This window comes from Dasypus novemcinctus, chromosome 11, assembly GCF_030445035.2.
Source record: "Dasypus novemcinctus isolate mDasNov1 chromosome 11, mDasNov1.1.hap2, whole genome shotgun sequence".
NCBI lineage: Eukaryota > Metazoa > Chordata > Mammalia > Cingulata > Dasypodidae > Dasypus > Dasypus novemcinctus.
In genome coordinates this window covers 28,418,115-28,433,247 of record NC_080683.1, presented here as the reverse complement: position 1 = coordinate 28,433,247, position 15,133 = coordinate 28,418,115, and the positions used below count along the sequence as shown (strand labels likewise).

At 35.6% G+C, this 15,133-nt stretch overlaps 1 protein-coding gene across 2 annotated transcripts in view; it reads right to left on the bottom strand.

Annotated features, from left to right (window-relative positions):
* Nucleotides 1-15,133, bottom strand: part of HCRTR2 (hypocretin receptor 2) — a 101,234-nt gene that overhangs the window by 65,994 nt on the left and 20,107 nt on the right. Inside the window, exon 2 of one of the 2 annotated variants that reach the window (XM_071218389.1) lies at nucleotides 3,557-3,741. The exons of the other annotated variant lie outside the window; for it this stretch is intronic. The gene's annotated coding sequence lies outside the window, so the exon portion shown is untranslated. The remainder of the gene's footprint in view (nucleotides 1-3,556; nucleotides 3,742-15,133) is intronic. 2 annotated transcript variants of the gene reach the window in all.

The window sequence follows — 15,133 nt, the reverse complement described above, 5'->3', positions numbered from 1 at the left end:
AAAAACACATAGGCAAAAAAAGATCCCTCTCTCCCAAATTGAAAATGATTTTTTAATAAATACAGCATTTTCTTCTAAAAATTAATTAGGTTAAAGAGCATAAAATGAAGAAAATGGATCTATTTTGTGGTATTCAATGTATCTTCAGTTATTTCTACCTAGAATGCCGTATTTTTAACCCATGTTTAATTAAAGAGATACTGAAAAAGAAAAGAGAAAGAAGGCATTACAGAGACTAAGGAGAATCAGATCAATTTTTGAAAACTGAGTAAAGACTGTTGTCATAGAATTGACCAAATCTACTAACTGCTTGACATAGACATAACTGAAAAGGTCCCAGCTGCTGAAGAATATTTCAGAAAACTGTCGACTTTACTGTCAATAATTTGGAGAAATTCACTGATAATCCAGAGGCTTATGTTTCATTTTTATGAATGATATATAAACTAGGAGATAAAAAGGTCATTAGAACAACAAAAAAAATCTGTTTATGTACTCTGCTTTGACAAAAATTCCCTAAATTGGCAGTGGGGATATATTGACAAATTAGGTAGACTTTGTTTTCTGAACTCAAGTTATTTCAACTATATTTGGCAAATTCTTCAGTAACTGTTGCATTTGAAATTCTCCCCAAATTTGTAATAAATGGTATCATCCATAGAAAATAATTCTTCACTTTATACAGTGATAATTTTAAGAAGACTCTACAAGGCAGATTGCTACTTTATTGAACTCTCACCTTTTGTAAATAGGCAGCCTTCTCTGCAGCCTGTGGCTACCTGGTGTTCTGCCCTTTCCATTCCGCTTTATCTTCCCATGTGCTGCATCACCTCCATCCTTTACCTTATGTACAATACCTTCCTACCCTAGGATTTGCCCTTGATGTGCTCTTATTTCTTGTCCTTCCCCTCTTTTCCTTCCTCTTTTCCCTTTCTTTTACTTCTATCCCCTAAAAAACACCAGCCACAAATCTAATCCATTCCTAAATGGAAACCAAGGAATCCTAGCTACAATGTCATGGAAGAGCACGGGAAATTATCACACATAACACATATATACTTTTGTAGCAAAGTTGGGATGCCATTAGTAAGGCTAGAGGGGGAATGGTTTGTGCAGGTGTCCAATAATGTCTGCCTGGATCATTTTTATATACAGGTATCCTTAAAGGAATGTCAAAACTCCTTTTACACTGGAAAGAAGCCTTATAATTAAATAGAACTGAGCACTGGTTTTATGATGGAAGTCTTAAGACATACTGTATTCATTTTGCAGCCTCGGTAGTAGCTCAGGAACTTTTGAATGAAGGCTGGACATTTGGTGTGTTCTCTGAATATCAGTAAAAGCAGGTACTTGCATGTATGTGTTTTCATTAATTTGACATGTTTTGTTGTTGTTGAGCACTTATACAAAGGCCCTGTGTTAGAAGGGAACATGACAGCCCTGGTTTCTGCCTTCATGGTGCTCATAGTTTAGCTGGCAAGACAACATTGAACAAATTATAATAAAGTGAAGTAGGTACTGTGATACACAATTCAGCATTCCATGGGAGCCCACTTCCTGGTATATTGGGAATCATAGAAAACTTCCCAGAGGATGCAGTGTTTAATCTGAGACCTGAAGGAAGAGTAGGAGTTGGCCAGGAAGTTCCTCACCAAGAACGTTGCATATGCAAAGGGTTGAAGGTCAAGGAAACATGGTGTGTTCCAGGGTGTGAAAGAAATCTAATAACTGCTGGAGGACAAAGTGGGAAAGGAGAGTCATTTAAAAAGGAGGCCAGAGAATGAAGGGTTTTTGCAAATATGAAGGCATTTGGAATTCATCTCTACTCCTTATTGACTCCATTCCTTATCAACAGATAATGTAACTCCTGAATTAAATGAAATACTGGGTAAACATCGAGATGCTAGGAATAAGAAAAGAAGTCCCTTTCTTCCCACCAATGTGTGTTTTCCAGAACTAAGCATTTTGTATTAATTTCCAGTTTTTTAATAGGGGTACGAATTATAACCATTTAATGCTTTGCAAAATGCTTGTGAGATTGAAGGTCCAAGGCATTCATGGCTTAAAATTTAAGTTCCTTTAAGTATTTTAGATATTTGCTGTGACCTCATGACAGAATGTTACAATATAAAAAAAGATATGATAATACATTTAAGAAATAAAAATAATGTCAATCAATGTCCAGAGGGCTTTTAAATCCAGGAGAAGATGACAAAGTCAAGTTGGACTGATCAAGGACTTCTCTTGCAAGTAGGAGAAACCCAACACTAGCTTATGAAAACAAATAGAATTGTGTTGTAAGGATTCAAGCATATCTTACAGAGCCCAGAAACAGGTCTATATCTAGCCACAACATGGGTCTGAGATTAGGAAATGGAAAATCACCAGGACCATCTTGTTCTCTCTCTTAGCCTTCCTGGCTTATTTTATTTTCCTCTCTTGTTCTCCCTTTTTACTGGGTTTCCCATATTCCCACTGCTACAGTGGGGTATGAGCATCCATCATATTCTAATTATGAGTGCTGGCAGAGATGACCTGCAGGTTTTTGGTCCATACTATAAATTGTAGGGGGAAAAAAATACCTGAGTGGTCCCAGGGCAGATGTCCACTCCTGCTCTATTCAGTTAGGGTTAGAATTACACTATCTCAGAGAGCAAGTCACCCCCAAAAAGGTATGCCATTTTGAGCTAGGGAAGATCCCAAAGTGTTGATTGGAACACGAACAAACTGAAGAACTTTCCTATTATAACAATTGTGTTCCACTAATTTAACAATTTAAAGTATGCAGCCATGTTATATCTATTATTATGCCAGTCAAAGAAATAACTTATTTCTAATAATCCCCTTTAACTATATCTTTTCCCTTTGGTTCTGGCCCTCTAAAATGTATTTTATTTTTAACATAAGAGGATATTCTGAGTTAGACAGTTTTGAATTCTGCCATTCTGAAAGAAACCAGAAAGTATTTTGTGGGAAAGCATGATCATTCCGTTCAGTCAGGCACTCTGTAGCATTATTCTAAGTTATTTTCCTTGGTTGAAAGTCTTTTTTGTGACTTAGCATGATTGAGCATGCTAATATATGACTCATTGGTATATGAATTCAGGTAGCCTAGAAATGAAATCATATCTCCTAAGCATCTCAATAATTTATAATAGAATATACTCATGTCTAAATCTCTTAGGGGACTCCACTGCAATGGATTTAGAAAACACATTCTGGATTATATTTTCATTATTTTAGCATAGAACAAAACTTAATATGCAAAGAGCTAACCTAAAAAATTCACCTGTAATAAAAGAATCATGATAAGTAAAATACATGTAAGTTTTCAATTTGTAAATATTTTTCAATACCTGACATTTCCTTTCCAAGAAATGCCTCAGCCGCAATACTCATACTTGGGCATTGAAGAAACCAACTCCAAAACAAAGGACTTAAACTACAGTGTAATTCAGAGCAGCCCTTGATTTCAAGTCCTCTGGATAGTTCTATGTGAACTCTCTTAAGCAATGCTTTTCACAAATATCAATTAACGCATGATTCTTTTACTTACACAGAGCATCCAAGTTTGATGTTGATTAAAATATAGCTCATCACTGAGTCCATCTAAATATACCTATAAATATTCATGGTGGCTTCATTCCGTTACAGATTTGATCTGGAGGTCCTGAAATGCATATCACAGCAGAAATTGGAACTAGTGACACCAGTTATTCCCAGTGTGAGGTGCAACATCATCTGTATGGATCAGAGCAGAAATCAATAGATAACACAGTTGCACCCTGGAAAAACCTTACTGTTCCCATCAAAATACATATTCGTGCAGGATTAGATCTAATCATCAATGAGGCAGATTTATTAGTAATTCATTTTTAAATGGGGGCTTTCAAATAAAATCCAAAATTTTGTTTATTTTTTAAAGAAAAGATTGAGTATTGTTTCAATAGGGTAGGATTCCATGGCTCTTCTAAGCTTTCTCAAATATATATCTCAAGCTCTATACATAATGATCCTATTTAAAACACAGTTCCAAAGAAGATATAATAAAACAAGAATGCTTGGCATGAATTTAAAATCTAAATTCATTCTAGGATCACAAAGTTTACAAACTGTTCCTTTCAATATATAAAGTTATGATAGAATTTTTTAAATGGATGCAAATATATTAACATTCAAATCAGTTTATTGCATGCCATCTCTTGATATTACATACTCATGGAGAATAGAAAAAGTGAGTTGTGCTATTTTTGTTGGAAGGAACTTTACAGGTCGCCTTGCCTGATCTCTCAACCAAGGCAGAAAATTTTGGGTACAATAGCCCTGTTAGAGTGAATTGCTTAAACACTTGAAGTGTTTAGGAGATTATGTCATTATTTCCGTCCCTTTCATCATTTTACAATTGTTAGAAGTTCTTCCCTATTATAAGCTAAAATATTCTCTCTATTGTTTCCAATAACCTTTTGTCCTGATTCAACCCCACAAAAGTAACTGTGTGTTTCTTGTCTCCTACATGCTCATAATCTAATTGGATTTTTGTGTCTTACATTTCTTTCAAACGGCTAAGTTTAAAAGAAATTACATCCATATTTCTCAGACTTGATATGGATACCACTGACAGGAGAGAGATAATCATTAAATTTAGGACAAATGCAAATCCTTAACTCATCAGTTTCTAAATTTTAACTGGGTTCAGAGCAAAGAAAAACTTCTGTACTATGTATTAGATACTTTATTTTTGAATACCAGCAAATGCTTTCATAATTGAGTATTTTTACTTTCCAAGCTAAGAATACACACCAATAAAACAAATTATCTTTACCATATTAGCAAAATGTGAAATTTAATTTATTGATCTATATAAATTGGATAGAATTCAGAATCTGTTTACAAGGCCGAGAAGGCTATACATATTTTGCATGATCACATACCAGTTAGTTGTAAGTACAGGAACATAATGAAGACTTCTGACCTCTAAACAAATGGAGTTTTTATCATTTCCTAATAAATACTGAACTTTGAAATTGATCCTAAATCAAAGCTAATGTTCAAAAAAAGATTTGTAATTATCATTCAAGTTTTCTCTCTTTTCTGATGTGATCTTTTCAAAAGGAATAGGTCATATTAGAAGATGCTTAATTAATTAAATGATAAAATTTTTTTCTGATCTATAATAATGAATATAAAATCTTTCATGTTTTTAATAAATATCACAGGTCTCATTTTTGCTCACATCATTTTTATTGAATTAGGATGAATCAAAGACATGAACCTTAATTTTAGATTTTTTGATATATTTAAAAGTATCAGCAAATCCTACAAAGTAGATACTATTATTTTTAACCATACTCCTTGTACTCAGTCTTCTTCTAAAATAAAACAAAGCTTATTAAATTCTTAATAGTCTTACAGTCTCCATTATCTCCAGTGTTTTTTTTTGAAAATCTGTATCTTTTCCTCATACTTTATCTTAGATCATTTAGAACACAGAGTTTCATAAAATAATTATAAATAGAATACTCATTTTTCTTTCAGAGATAAAGAATATTCTCAGGTGTAGTATCAGTTATGAGATAATTTATTGTTTATAATTATCTTGCAATTTTACATTTTTATAATTACTGCTGGTGAGTTCCAACTTGCAAGTTGTTTCAAATCTTATGGATTCAAATAAAGATTTTAACTTTTTGCGAGTCCTAAATTAGTTTTTTCTATTACAAAAGATACAATGTTTTCTCTAAAAATATGTGATCTTCTCACAGACTTATTCAGGGCTTCCGAAAGCCTTATTAAATATATTTATTTAGACCCAATCTTCCAAAGAAAGGAGAAAATGCTTTCTATAATGGAAAGAGCAAATGCTACTTGACAAATGTAAAAAATCATAAACAAGTTTAAAAACTGATAGTGCAAAGGTAATATTAAGTGAATAGTTAAGTCTAGTCTAGGAAAATTATAATAGTAGAACAAAATTAGAAGTGTGTTATACCAGGAATCCAAGACAAAGAGAAAAAAATGGGTAAGCATCCAAAATAATTACATTTCTCTCATCCCATCTGAAAAGCAAACGTACTGTCCAATCAATAAATAACTCAAGAAACCTTTCATGTGATCACTCTGTCCTCCCAATACATCCCATTTCTCAATTATTCTTTAATTGCAAAATTCTTTAGAAGATTGTCTGTATCAATATATCTGCTTCTTCTAGTCTCTTCAATCATCTCTAGTTAGACTTTCACCCTTATTAGTAGGTCAAAAGAACTTTCTTTATGGTCACGAATGAGCTCCACACTTCTAAATACTATGGTCAGTTCTCATCTACATCTCACCTGGGGTAGCAGCAGCATTTGACACAGCTGATTACTCTCTTCCCCTTGAAACACTTCAATCTCTTGCTCCCCTAGTTTTCTTCTTCAATGTCCACTCCTTTTCAGGTTCCCCTCATGTTCCACTACCTTCCCAACATTTATTGGAGCACCCCAAGTCTCAGTTTTAGATGATTTCTCTTCTCAGCCACTTAATTAGCTCTTCCAGGCTCATGACTTTAAAGGTCAACTATATGCTGACAACTCCCAAATATATGTCTCCAACCTGGACTTCTCTATCAAATTCATTCTCTTATAATTCACTTGGATATCTAATAGTCATCTCAAAATGAAATATCCAAAACTAAAATTCTGGTATTCTCCCACAAATCCTGCTCTAATCATAACCTCTCTCAGCCCCATTAAAGGCAAATCCAAACTTCCACTTCGTTAGAGCAAGAAGGGTGGCATGCTTGACTCCTCTTTTTATATCATTCCTCACAATCAAGAGGTTAACAAATCTCTTTGGCTCTACCTTCAAAATATATCCATTGTGATAACTCTCCCTATTTCTATTGTTAGCATGTTGGTCCAAGCTACCATACTGTCAGCTACATTGTTGCAATAGCCAGCCTACAAGGTACTTTTTCTGGTTCCACCCTTTGCCCCAGTCTTGCCTCATTTCCCCTAGAAGTAGACACTGAGCAATGGTTTCAAGTAAATGCAGGTTATTTGGAAAATATTCCCAAGAAAAACTGTTAAGGAAATGGGAAAGTAAGGTCAGAGGGAATAAAATGAATAAAAAGAATTTCATCAAGCAAGATATCACTGTAGGCAACTTGGGCTTAATCTGGAGAAGTCCTCTGGGAGAAAATCTTAGGGTTTTCCACCCAAGGAGTAAGAGGTTTGAGATATTTATTTGTCAACTTCCAAAAGTTATGGCTTGAGAGTGCTCTTAGTGGGTGCTCCTGGCACTTCCAGAATCCAGGATATGTGGGCAGATTAGGCTCTTGTAGCCAAAAAGCCCTTATGCCAAAAGGCACAGACCTTGGAAGTCAGGCTGCTGTGTTAAGCATTCAGCAGAAAAGGGTAGGGTCAACCAGCAGCTGTTATCCTCCCTTACAGTCTATTCTCAATTCAACAAGAGTGGTCCTGTGGAAATGTAAATAAGTTTAGGTCACTTCTCTGTTCAAACAAATGAACTCCCAATTCATTCTGGGGGAAAAAAATCTTATGTCCTCTCCATGGTTTACAATTTCCTACCAGAGGGGCCATGTGGTCCCCAACTATATCTCTTCTCCCTGCCACTATATCTCTCCCTTAGCCACATTGGCCTCCTTGCTGATCTACAAATTCTTACTTATACTTGCACATCAGGGCTTTTGACTCTTTCCTAGGCTATCTGCATGGTGTTCTCCTTCCCTTCCGGAGGTCTTAGCTCAGATATCACCTTCTCAGTAAGAACTTCCTGACCATCTAATTGTAAAGGGAACCCCACACCTCCACCACCAGGCCTTCCCCATCTTCTCTCCTAATTTATTTTCTCTGTAGCAATTAACTTTATCTAATATATTAAACTATGTATTTTATGTATTGTTTTTGTTCATTGTCTCCCAACCCCTAATAGAAATAATCACAAAGACAAGGATTTGTATCTGTCTTGTTCACTATTCTAAGCCCTGCATTTATAACCTAACCAGCACATGATAGACCCACAATATAAGGGGGGAAAATGCTTCCTTAGTGAATAGTGAATATCAATGTTTAGTAACAGATATATCAAATAATCTGGGAAATATAAACTATTTCACATGCTTTGACCTCTGAATATAATTTGTCAAATGGGTTTTTATATATAGGATAAAGAACAAAATTGCTATGCTTACTAGAACTTTTATTATAAACAACCATATGGATATTCCTTTTACTGAGTTTTGATAAAGCTTATGGCACATAGATTTTCTTTATACAAAGGCAATTTTTCAAAGGGGGTGCAGGGTATTAAAATGTAATTATACAGTTCTCTGCAGTTCTGATTTTGATATAGTATTATAATCTGCAGAATTATGAATAATGAAAGATGAACATTTCTTCTGAATTAATTGTTTTCATATTTTTTAAGTGATGGACATATATGTGAAGCAACTTTCTAGGGTAATCAATTATTTAAGTAGGTAAAATTTGAAGCTCAAGTCGGTTGTGTACATGTGATGTTTGTATGTGTGTGTGTTGTCCCTCATACCATTTGTCCCTGCCATGCTTTTGGCAGTCACATCCAGGGAAAAGTCATTCTAAGGAGATAAGTCAGCTCCTGAATTCAGAGATGTAGAAGGCAAAAATATTCCTGTTCCTTTAATGGATGTCTATCCCACTTCCACAAAAGCAGGTATCTTGTACTTAAGGGCATTTAATAAATATTCTCCAATGGTATTTATCCTTATGAATTGGCCAAAAAGGTTTAGCAAAAATAGGTGTTTGGGAGAAAGAAACAGAAACATATATGATGTCAAGAATCACTTCTTGCCAAAATAACAAAAACAGAAATAAAACAATATTTATTTTATCATGATGATCAATGATTTAAAAAAAAAATTCATTTCACAGATTATTTGATCTGAAAGTTTTCTCTAGTTCTCTTCCTTCCAAGTCTGTGAACCTATGGCTTTCATATGACCTTGAACTTCCCTCTATTATGAGTGTAGAAACTTTTGTTTAATTTTTTAACATTTTTTAAAATTTCTAGTCCTTTTCTTATTTTAGATTCTTAAAATTGCTGCTTGAATAAATTACTCATTCAGGTATGTGGTCATGAAACATTTAAACCCAGCAAAAACAGGGATCATGGTAAATTTGAGCAATGTAAGTAGATGATAACAGAGCTTCTGGCTTACTTTTCTAGACACTTGCTACGAAAATTTTGTGGATCTGAATAATCTGGAAAACTAGGTCTGTACAGAACATTCTTAAAACATAGAATATTAAATGAACCTCCAGCTAGGCAAGACAATAACTCTTAAGTTTATGTAAATTCCCCTAAGTATTGCATTCGTCATGCAGGCGTTCATTTATGCTCATGAAAAATTAGTTTTGCTTGTTTATTTCTTCTACTACTAATAAATCAATGTAGCAAAGCAAGAAAAAGGATACTCTATGTATTATGTCTAAACTTTACCAATTAATTGATGAATGGAACTTTAATGACGAAACAAAACAAAGGAAAAAACAAAACAAAACAATGATCATCCTCTAAAATTTTGGGGACGACCTACCGAACATGCATGGCTTCCTTCCTGCTCTCTTCAGCTCAGCTCTTTCTATAGCTAGGCAATCACGGCAGCAAGCAGAAGGAGCTGGGATTCTTATTTATCTAAGTAAACAATTGCAAATAGGAAAAAGAGCAAGGAAAGCAGCGGAAGCAGTATTTGCCTAGCGATACAATCTTTTTATTTTTTATTTATTTATTTTATTTTTTTATTTTTTTAAAGATTTATGTATTTATTTAATTCCCCCCCCTCCCCTGGTTGCCTGTTCTTGGTGTCTATTTGCTACATCTTGTTTCTTTGTCCGCTTCTGTTATCGTCAGCGGCCCGGAAAGTGTGGGCGGTGCCATTCCTGGGCAGGATGCACTTTCTTTCATGCTGGGCGGCTTTCCTCACGGGCGCACTCCTTGCGCGTGGGGCTCCCCTATGTGGGGACACCCCTGTGTGGCAGGGCACTCCTTGAGCGCATCAGCACTGCGCATGGCCAGCTCCACACGGGTCAAGGAGGCCCGGGGTTTGAACCTCCCATGTGGTAGACGGACGCCCTAACCACTGGGCCAAAGTCCGTTTCCCGATACAATCTTTTTAAATTTCAGGTACGACTTTATTTTAAAAATTACAAATTTAGGCTAATTATACTTGAGTTAGCTAGCCTTTTATAGTTTGTAGAGAAAATACAAACTATATTTGTATTTATACTGCCTTATGCATTTTTAACCTTGAGCAAGGGACTCTGTTCATCAACTTGACAACCAGGATTGAGTGTGAGGAGGAGAAGCTGCCAGCACCAGGTGAGGAGGGAAGGTAACAGGCCACTGAAGCTCACCAATGTCAAACACTGGCCCCGGCTATCACTCCTCCAACTCTTTAACAAGAAAGAAAGAGAAAGATGAAAATAGAAAAGTTAAGAAGACAACAAACAACTCTGGACTAAGTTCTTGAAAACTCAAAGAAAGGGCACAGTTAAAATTATTCTAAGTAACAGATGTAAATCTTGGAAATCATTTAGCTAGTGTTTCTCCGAGACTGGAAGAGTACGATGGTCTCTCTCGGGGAAGAGTAAGGATCCATAAATGAGCTGAGATGAAGGCAGAAAACAAAATGTTGGTAAGTTAAAAACAAAGCAGTGTAGTGAGACTCAAAATCCAAGGGAAGAATTAAAATACATATTAGAAGTAAAGAAACGGGAAGCCAACACCGCAGTGAGAAACATTCAGAATTCAGAAGAGACAGAGATAACTATGTAAAAAAGATAATAGAGAGAACAAGGGAGAAGTATTGGAATTATATGTAATAGAGAGGAAAATTCAGCACTTAGAATAGAAATATTGATAAACACAAGACTCATCCTTACAAATCAAATAGAATCATATTATTTCAGATAAAAGAAGTGATAGCCATGGTGGAAATAAAACAGATTACTTACAAAAGAGCAAAAGAAACAGGTTTGATTAAAATTATTTCTTCCCAGCAATAAAACTCAAAGACTTTTGGACAAGTGTATTTAGAATGCAGAGATAAAAACTTTATGACCCAAGATTCCTATGTACAATCAGAAATTACATACTCTGAGAGGGGAGGGGAATTTGGATCAATAAAAGCAATACCTGCATCAAAATCAAGACATCCGTAATGGAAGAGCAAAGTATGAATGAACTATTGTTGAATATTGAAACCAATTAAATTATAAAATAACAATAAATAATTATTAAATTTGTGTACAGAAATCAAAGGAAATGCTAAAGCTGCTTTTCAAAGTAAGAGTTATAGAGTATATAATAATATTTCATAAAAATAAATTGAGCCTATAATTGTAGACAAGAAAAGTGAAAATTACACTAAATGTCTTGTCATGAAAGGCAAAAATCACAACTTACTCCACAGTTTTTAATTTTGAGAATAAAAGCAAGGAAATTGGGAAGAAATACATGGAATTATGGAAATCATGAACAGGGTAAAGTGAGGAAGAGAAGTGGATGTCTTTACTTAGCTATTAATAGATTTGAAAACAAGCATAAGTAGAATTAAACTCAAGAGTCCTATCTTCCAAATCACTACAAAAGATGAAATGATAACAAAAACAAAAAACAAAAACAAGCCAGGACACAAAAAAAAATACATGCAAGAAAAAGGAATATGTTGAGGATAGAAAAGACATAATAAAAGAGCATCTAAATTTAGCTAAAAATGTTTTTACAAAGGTATCCTGAAAGAAATGTAGTTTCTTCTTGATTGATGTATCAGGGTAGCCCTTCCAGGTAGAAGAACTGGAAGGATCACTTGGGCATTGAGAAGTAGAACCCAGGTCTGTCTGGCACTACAGACTGCCCTTTAACCACTGAGCTTTACTCATTCACATTCCTAGCACAAGATGTAGATTTCTTTAATGTATTCATCAAGGTACCAAGCACATTGATAGTATGTGGTGAATAATGCTTTGAGTGATTGAGATTTTTGACTAACTGATTGAATTCTTCCCTTATGAATTTTTCATTTAATTCGTGAAACAGAGGTGAAAACTGAAATTTTAATATATTTTTCTCATGTCATTAATTATATTGATTTCCCCCATCTTTAAATTACTCCAAATTATACCATCTTGATAATTTTTTTCCAAAATAAAACAAATAGAATTATTTTAAAGTGCACATAAAAGATATTCAACACTATTATCTCTAACTGCATAATTGTGTTTTACATTTATGTTCCCAATGATGTTTTTGTTTTGTTTCATTTTGTTGATAAATGCATTAAAAGGAAATCAGTCCAATATGTAACTTTGGATATGTACTTGGGGTGAATAGGTTAGGAGAAGAAAGGAGATAATTTTATGGACTGAAAGAATTAAAATTAAAGATTTAGAAAAAAACACAATCATAGTTCAGTTTTTCCCATCAAGAACCTACATTGTCTGAAACAGAAGGTTGCTATTTATATTTCCCAAAATATTCAATCCTTTTTTTTATAAGCACCTTTAGTTAAGTCGTCTCCACAATTTCAAAGAAAAGATGCTGACACATTCCCAACTTCATGATTTGTTGCTTTTAAAAATTGTTCAAACACATAAAATCATCATTGATAAAATTTAGAAATGGGTTAGATAATCACCAAGGGAAATTCTACCTTAAAATTTATAGTGGACATTGGAGTGTATATATGTGTGTGTATGTGTGTATGTGTGTGTGGGTGGTTTGTTTGTTTGTTTGCCATGCAGCATCGTATTCTCTTACTCCTGTTAACAGTAACTTACTTTATTCTTTGGGAAACCTCTACCTCAAGCCTCCCATTCTTCATATATGCGTTTCCATGGACTTGATCCTCTCTGTTCCTGTCTCCAGAGGTGGCTATGTGATTTAGACCTGGTCTGTCAGAGCATCATTTCAATCCAGCCGTGATCAGCTGGCGATGAGAAACCAACCAGATTCAATCTAAATTAACCCTTGAATTTAGGCTTGAGCAAGCAGAAAAAAAGAAGGACTCTTTTCCATTGGAGCTGATCTTTATGTTATAGATAGGCCTAGAGTTGTTGGCAGCTATCTTGCCACAGGGAACTTGAAAATGAAGCCAAATAGGAAGGACAGAAGAGGCTGACATTGGAGACAGACGAGATCTTGATGGCAGTACTGAGACCTCAGCAACCAGGCATCTATGAAATCCGATCCTGGATTTTTCAGTTCCATGAGCCAATAAATTCTCCTCTCCAGTCCCTACACCTATACATTTAACATTACTTTTTTTGTTAAGTCAGAGTTTCAGTGTTTTGTTGCTTATAATAGAATAAGCCCTGGGTAATACAACAGTTCTAAGACTTTGGTTCCTTAGCATTATTTCCTGATTCTTTATCAAAAAGTTACTGGTATTCTACTATAGAACCATTGTGATTAGTAATGAGAGAAACTATAGCAATGATATGGAGAAAGTGGCCACGGTAGCTGCTGAGGGAAGGGAGAGAAAAGAAGAGATGTGATGTGGGGGCATTTTCAGGACTTGGTGCTGTCCTGGGTGGTACTGCAGGGACAGATGTTGGACATTGTTTGTCCTGCCATGGCCCACTGGGTGGTCTGGGGGAGAGTGTAAGCTACAATGTAAACCATTATCCATGTGGTACAGTAGTGCTCCAAAATGTATTACCAAATGCAATGAATGTGCCAAAATGATGAAAGAGGTTGTTGATGTGGGAGGAGTGTGATGAGGGGGGTGGGGGGGTTGTATGGGGACCTCTTATTTTTTTTTTAATGTAACATTCTTTTAAAAATAGAGGAAAAAAGTCAGCGAAAAAAATAGGGAGGCAGTGAAGCAAAACAATGATGCTCAGAAAATCAATGAGTACTAGTATGTATAAAATAGGATTCAGGTTGGGGTTGGGGTTAGAATTAGAGGTAGGTTTAAATTAGAGTTTGGTTTACAGGCAGAATTTGAGTTAGGGTTAGAGGTAAGTTTGGACTTAAGGATAGGGTTAAGGTTATAGATAAGGTTAGAAATAGAGTAGTAGTTTTGGTGTCAAAATCAGGTATAGTTTTGGGCAAGAGATAGAGTTAGAGATAGTTTTGTGTTCAATGTTAGGTTTAGGATTAGAAGTAAGGTTGGAGATAAGTTTAGAGTTTAGGAAGGGTTTAGAGTTGAGTGTTAGGTGTAAAGTTCAGTTAGTGTTGTTGTTGGCTTAGGGACAAGGGTTGGGGTAGTTTTATAGTTAGAGTTAGAGGAATGGTGAGGGTTATTGATAGAATTGGAATTAGGGCTACAGGTAGGATTGATATTCTTGCTAAGGTGAGGGTTTGGAGTAATGTTTGTGTTTGGTTAAAGATTAGATGTAGTTTCGAAGTTAGAGTGTAAGTTAGAAGTGGACTCAGGGATTATGGTTAGGGTTAGAGGTTGGTTTGGGATTAGTGATAGGGTTAGTTTTATAATTAGAGTTATAGTTAAGTTAGGGTTTAGTTAGTATTAAGCATTAAGATAGGGTGGGTTATTTTTAAGGTTATAGTTACAGGTAGTGTTGGAGTAAGGGATACAGTTGTAGGATGAGGTTAATGTTAGAATTAGAGTTAGATTTGGGTTTAGGGTTAGGGTTGGAGTAGGTTTAGAGTTAGGATTGGGATTAGCGTTAGAGCTGGGTTAAAGATAGGGGTAGAATTAGGTTTGGTATTAGTGCTAGTAATGGAGTTAGAGATAGATTTGGGGTTAGGGTTAGTAGGACTGATTTTACTTTAAGAGTTAGTGTTAGGGGAAGTGGATATGGCTCAGCTGATAGAGTGTCTGCCTACCATATGGGAGGGTGCAGGGTTCGATACCCAGGGCCTCCTGACCCATGGGGTGAGCTGGCTCACGTGCACAGCTGCTGTGTGCAAGGAGTGCCATACCACACAGGGGTGCCCTGTAGGGGCTGCCCCATGCACAAGGAGTGCACCTTGCAAGGAGAGCTGCCCCACATGAAAAAAAATGCAGTCCACCCAGGAGTGGCGACACACACGGAGAGCTAATGCAGCAAGATGATGTAACAGAAAAGAGACGCAGTTTCCCAGTGCCACTGAGGGTGCAAGTGGACACAGAAGAACACAGCGAGTCAACACA